Source organism: Lathyrus oleraceus, chromosome 7 (assembly GCF_024323335.1).
Source record: "Lathyrus oleraceus cultivar Zhongwan6 chromosome 7, CAAS_Psat_ZW6_1.0, whole genome shotgun sequence".
Lineage (NCBI taxonomy): Eukaryota > Viridiplantae > Streptophyta > Magnoliopsida > Fabales > Fabaceae > Lathyrus > Lathyrus oleraceus.
Window position 1 is genome coordinate 327,891,242 of NC_066585.1, and position 6,766 is coordinate 327,898,007.

Consider the following 6,766-nt stretch of genomic DNA (forward strand, 5'->3'; position numbering starts at 1 on the left):
AAAGGACCCGAACCTTCATCTGTTAGTGTTTGTGCAGTACACAGACACATTAAAGCTAATGGTGTAAACCCAGAAGCCATACGACTACGTCTTATCCCATTTTCTTTAAAAGATAGAGCTAGAGCTTGGCTCTAGTCTCTACCATCAAACTCTATCACAACATGAAACGAATTGAAGAAAGCCTTCTTATCCCAATATTTCTCACCTAGCAAAATAACTATGCTAAGAAGCCAAATCAACAGATTCAAACAGAAAGATGGAGAGTCATTTTTTGAAGCATGGGAAAGGTACAACGATATGATGATAATTTGTCCATACCGTAGACTTTAACAATGGCTAATTATTCACACCTTATAGAATGGTCTCTTGTACAACACTAAATTAACCTTAGACCCTGAAACTGGCGGCACTCTAATGGGAAAACCCTACCAAGACACCTATTAACTCATAGAACATGGTGCAAAATCATTACCAATGGGGAGGTGAGTGAACTATAGTAGAACAATACCAGACGAGGGTCGGTATGTATGAAGTTAATGGCATAGATCATGTAAATGCCAAAGTAGATGCCCTTACGCAAAAGATAGAGGGTTTGACCGTAACTTCAGAAACTACCGTGGGGGTTGTGACACCTAATTGTGAGCTATGTGGAGCCCCTGGGCACAAAACTCCCGAATGTCAATTATTGGTTGGAATCCCGTCCGACCAATTGAATTATGCCCAAGGAAATCCGTACTTCAATACCTACAATCCTGGCTGGAGGAATCACCCTAACTTTTCTTATAAGAACAACAATGCGTTGTTTGATCCTAGCCCAACAATTGTTACTCCTCCCGGTTATCAAAAAGCCGCACCCACTACTCCTCAAGCGCCTAAGAAGTTGAATCTCGAAATAATGATGGAAAACTTCGTTGCACTTTAGACTAAAAAAAAAGGACTTTATGAATAAAAACATTCATAACAATGAGTTGGTGACACATTTAGCAAATAAGGTATATGCTTTAGCCACACATAACAAAATGATAGAGACACAAATCTCCCAAGTAGAACAATAACAACCAGCTACTGCTGCCTCCACTAGCGTATTTCCTGGCCAACCACAACCAAACCTAAAGGTCACGCCAACACAATCACACTGCAAAGTGGAACATAATTGGATGGCCCAATTGATCAAAGAGATAAAAACCTGATGATGGTTAGAAAAGATGATGAGATAGACAAGGGACCAGAAAGAGTAATTGATAATAATCGTGTAAGAGAGCCAAAGAAGACAAATAAATTAGAAACTAAAGAGAAAGAGGTCCAAAAGAAACCCTATGTTCCACCACCTTCATATCAGCCACCCGTTTCGTTTCCACAACGGCTAACAAAGTCAAAAACCGAAGGTCAACAATTCCTAGGGCCCGATATAGAACGTCATATTGGATGATCTCTTCTTTGCTTTACTGCATTCCGTCTTTACTCTTGAACATTGAGGACAATGCTTTTTTTAGGTGTAGGGAAGGAATTATTTCCTATTTTTATCATTAGGTTTTTTTGTTTTGTTCTCTAATATAGGATTTTATTTTATTATTGTTGACTGATGATTTATTAGTCGAGCTACCGACGTTAAACGTAGCGCTGCATGGGAGGCAACCCACGATTTCTAATGTTTTTTTTATTATGTTGTGTTCTTTTTTCATTTTATGTTTTACTTTCATTAACAAGTGATGCTCCTAATCAAAATCTATGCATTTCAACTATTTTTAATATCCACTACTATTTATTTTCAAAAAAATTTTTTTTGCACCACTAACCATGATGCAGGCCCAAAAAGAAAGTTTAAAGCCCAAGAGAGCAAGCCCAACACTAAAAATCACAAAAATAAGTGAAAATTTGCTTCTGCAATGAGTTTTCATGATAACAATATTTGGTTATACATCTATACCTTGAGTTTTGTATCTATACCTTAAGTTTTGACGATAACAAGATTGTTAGAACAATATTTGGTTTTGCATCTATACCTTGAGTTTGGATGATAACAATATTGTATTTGTGTGAGAACAATTTTGGTACCCTAATGGTTTGTTATTGTCTAGCTTTAACATCCAATTCTGATTCTGAATATATGATGTGCAACATCATCAGTTTCTGAATGATGTGTTCCAAATCCGCTTATGCGCCAACTATTAGAAGTTCTGAAAGATGTTCAATATTGTTGTTGCAATGTTCTTTCTGCTTCTGTGTTGATTCACTCCTAAGAAGCTTCTGAGGAGATATTATGTTGCTGCTGCAATGTTCTCTTAGCTCATGCTTCTAGACGTGACTCTGATCATCAAACTTATGAAGAATGGCAAGCTTCTGAAGTTGTGTTATATAGATGAAGATTATGAAGATCTCAAGCCAGATGATTGAAGTTATCAAGGTTCTGACTGAAGGTTCTGAAGACTCTGAAGATTCTGAAGATACTGAAGTTCTCAAGCCAAACTATTGACGCTGTCAAGGTTCTAACAAAAGATTCTGAAGTTTCTGAATCTAGCTTTATGTTTCTTCATTTCATGCTTCATCAACTTTCATCAGAAACTAATAAACTTGAAGATAAGATCAAATGGGAACATAATTACATAGTACATGGTACAAATCGAACATCCTTTCCACTGCCTGATTTGGTGGACAAGGACAGCATTATACATCACACATGTCATTGATTTTGTGGGTGAAGGACAGTATGCAATATCACTCCTCTCCCATCGAATAGTGGACAACCGCTCTATGAGTTCTCCCTATTTTCCCTCCAACAGTCTTCTTCTTATGCTATATAAGTGAGACTTGGAGACTTGAAGAAATCGGACGGTGACATAATATTTTGACAAGTCTCTTTTCTTTGTGAAAAGCTATTAATTGTTTGTACATAGTCTTTTTATTTAAGTGTTTGTTATTCTTTTGTGTAAAATATACTTATGTAGAAACATCTTGTAACACATGAAATATTATTCAAACTGTTTGTTTGATTCCTTGAGGAGGTTATCCTTGAGAAGACAAAGAAGGTTGTTCGTTGTGAGTCCTTAAGGAGACTAGGGTATAGTTGGATCCTTGAGAAGACAAAGAAGGTTATTCTTTGTGATTATTATAATCTATTGGTTATAGTGGATTACGTCCTTGTGTATAAGACACAATCACCTTGGCGGGTGGACTGAAGTAGCTTTGAGTTTCAAGCGAACCGGGATAAAAATACTCGTGTTTTTATCTCTTTGTTATTAACTTGCTAGTGGTGTTCTTGTTTTGGAGAAATCTTTTGCTTGTAAAAACCAATTCAAACCACAAATTTCTTGTGTTTTTCACACCTTCAATTAACATCAGAGCTCCGGTTCTAATTGTGATAAATGTTTTATCAACACCTCACCGTGTTTAGTACCGATCCAGTTTGTGTGAGAAACAACATTCGCTGCTAACACTGCTAACATTGTTAATAATAACGAAAGAGATCATTACAGTGTAAAACCACCAATATTTGATGGTGAGAAATTATATTATTGGAAAGATAGAATAGAATGTTTCTTTCTTAGTTACAATGTTGATCTCTGGGATCTTGTACTCGATGGCTACGTTCACCCAATGAATGTTGAAGGAAATACTATAGCAAAAAATGCTATGACTGATCAACAGAAGAAAGATTTCAAAAATCATCATAAGGCCAGAACCATATTGCTCAATGCTATCTCTTATACATAATATGAGAAGATAACAAACAAAGATTCTACCAAATCCATTTTTGACTCTCTGAGGATGACTCATGAGGTGAATGCTCAAGTAAAGGAATCAAAGGCTTTGGCCTTAATTCAGAAGTACGAGGCATTCAAAATGGAAGATGATAAAACAATTGAAACTACGTTCTCAAGGTTTCAGATGCTTGTTGCAGGACTGAAAGTTCTGGACAAAGGATACTCTACAGCTGACCATGTCAAGAAAACTATCAGAAGTCTTCCCAAAAAATGGAGACCTATGGTAACTGCCTTGAAGCTAGAAAAGGATCTCAACAACATAAGTCCTGAAGAACTCGTTAGTTCTTTGAGAAACCACGAGATTGAGCTCAAAGAAGATGAACCTCAGAAGCGAGCTAAATTTGTTGCTCTAAAATCCAAGCCTGAGAAAACAATAACTTATCAAGTTGAAGAAGAATCATAAGGATCTAATGAAGACTCATAAGATGACTATGAGCTATCTCTAATCTCAAAGAGAGTCAACAGACTCTGGAAACACAGGAAAAATGGACAAGGAAAGTTCAGAGGAGTCAGAAGGACTGCCGGTCGCTTTGATTCTTCGTCTACACAGAAGAAGCAAGGTTCTGGAAAAGAAGTTATCTGCTCTGAGTCCAAGGAGCCAAGCCACTACAAAAATGATTGTCCTAAGCTGAAAAAGGACAGAAGGCCTAAGAAGAATTTTTCTAAAGGTAAGAAGGGGCTGATGGCTACATGGGATGACTCAAAATCCGAAGAAGAAGATTATGACGAAGAAAAATCTAGCGTCACTCTGATTGCAACTACATATGATCCCACAGGTTCTGAAGAACCAAAAGACAAGGTATTATCAGAATCAGAATCCAACTCTGATTCTGAAGAGGTATTTTCTAAGCTATCTCGTTCTGATATTGAATCATGTCTCTCTAAAATTTTGGAAAAGTACCAGAGTCTTCAGAGTAAATACAAGGACCTTAAACAAGTCCAAGTAATTGCCTCTGAAACTCGGAGTGTGATTGAAAAAGATATTTCCTCTCTAAATGAAAAAGTATTTTCTTTAGAAAGTAACAACTCTGCTTTGAAAAGTAAAATTTCAAAACTAGAGGAGGAAATAATCTCAGAAGCTTCTGGTACTGATTGCATCATTAGATATGATAGAGCATTCCGGTACTTTCTAGTTAAAAGCATAGATAGAAGCAAAATGACTTCCTTGATCTATGGAGTTAGCAAAAATGACAAGAAAGGTTTAGGTTGTACATAAACTATAAAACCTGACGAAAGTCAGAAGGTAAAACCAAAACCTCTATTTGTGCACTTCGTGTCTGCTGGCACTGAGCTTGATATTTCTACACAGACACAGAAACATATAAAGGATAAGAAATCAATTCTGAAACCTAAGTATCATACACAAATTCCTCATGATCATCCTTCTGCTAAATGACTTCCATTCTCTTTTATAAGCAAATTTTGATTTTTAAATTTATTGAATAATTTATGTATATGGTCTTTATATAGTCCAAATACATCATTTATTTAATGAATCTAAAATTCAAAATTTTGTTATAGAGTGGAGGGAGTATATGGTTAGTGAATCTATACCACTTTATTTAAACTACCAACAACGCAAGAAGTTCCAATATGATTGCAAATATTATGGTTGGGTCGATTTATTCCTATTCAAGAGAGGTGTGGATGGTTTTATGAATAGGTCTGTGCAAAAAAGAAGCAACATAAAATGTTGTGTCATTGCTATGATTCTAGGTATGGTAACCACTTTAGTGCATATAGAGTTGATTCCAAGGTACTCCAATCACAAATATATTGGCATCACTATTTAGAGATGCTTTTACATACACACAAAATTTTGATATATTCCAACACATACATAATATATCTAAAAGAAATGAAATATCATCAAACTAGTGTTGGAGATAGAAATCTTTTATGTTCGAGGGATTATCTTTGTGAGACCATTTACAACCTCATACTCAAAGAGTTATATCTTGGTGATAGTTTAGTATGCCTTTAAATGGGTGGAATAAATTTCATTTTAGAAAAATGATGCTCACATGGTGATAGAGTTCCTAAAGAAAAACATATATTCACTTTTTAGGGATACTAAGAGTATTAATCAAAGATGAAAGAACAAACAATTTTCCACCCCATAACCTTCACAACTTTTCACTCACAGAAAAATGGCCAAATAGAGGTTTCTAATAAGTTGATCAAGCAGATCCTAGTGAAAACAAACAATGCCTCAAAGAAAGACTGGTTAACCACACTAGATGATGATATGTGGATGTACCAAACTACTTTTAAAACACCACAAGGTTTATCTCATTATCAAGTTATCTATGGTAAGGCTTGTCACTTTGCTTATGAGAATTGAGAATTATTCAACTCCGTGAGTTAAATAAATTTATAGACTTTTTGCCAAAATTAATAAAGACAAACAAATGGCATGACCAAAAGAAAAAAAGAGTTTCGAGAAGAACAAGGTGTATTGTAATTTAAATCTAGGTTGAAGTTTTTCCTTGGAAAGATATAGCCTAGATGTCTATGTACGTTTAGGATCACAAGAGTGTTCCCACCTAGAGTAGTAGAATTGGAAACTAAAAAAGATGTCCAAAACTTTCAAGGTCAATTTTAAAAGGCTAAAACAATACTATGAAGGAGAACATGTGTGTTCAGTTTAATCCTATGACCGACACTTGAAATAGTGAACCGTCAAACTCAGTACAATAAACAAGTGTTGGATGCAAGGCAACCCATTTTTGTCAAAAGGGGAAATTTGAATAAAAATGAGGGTTTTACCATTAATCCTAGCATATTCCCTTACATTCCTCAAAAGCAATTAGTTTGGAAGAGATGCAATGTGTTTCCTTTATTCTTTATAAAATCAAAACATATTGTATTTCTAATGAAGTGCAACAAATCTTTTCTTCTACATTTATTACTAAAAGAAATCATTTAGTATAATGTTATCATGTCAAAGCTCCAAAGATCAGGAGATGCTCATGCATTAAAAAATATTATAAATCTGTGACATA

General features: G+C 35.2%; 1 non-coding gene across 1 annotated transcript; it reads right to left on the reverse strand.

Moving 5' to 3' along the window:
• Window positions 1-219: 219 nt before the first annotated feature.
• On the reverse strand, window positions 220-326 carry LOC127108825 (small nucleolar RNA R71). Its single transcript, XR_007796335.1, has one exon. It is a non-coding gene; the product is annotated as a small nucleolar RNA R71 (small nucleolar RNA).
• Between the last annotated feature and the right edge of the window lie 6,440 nt (window positions 327-6,766).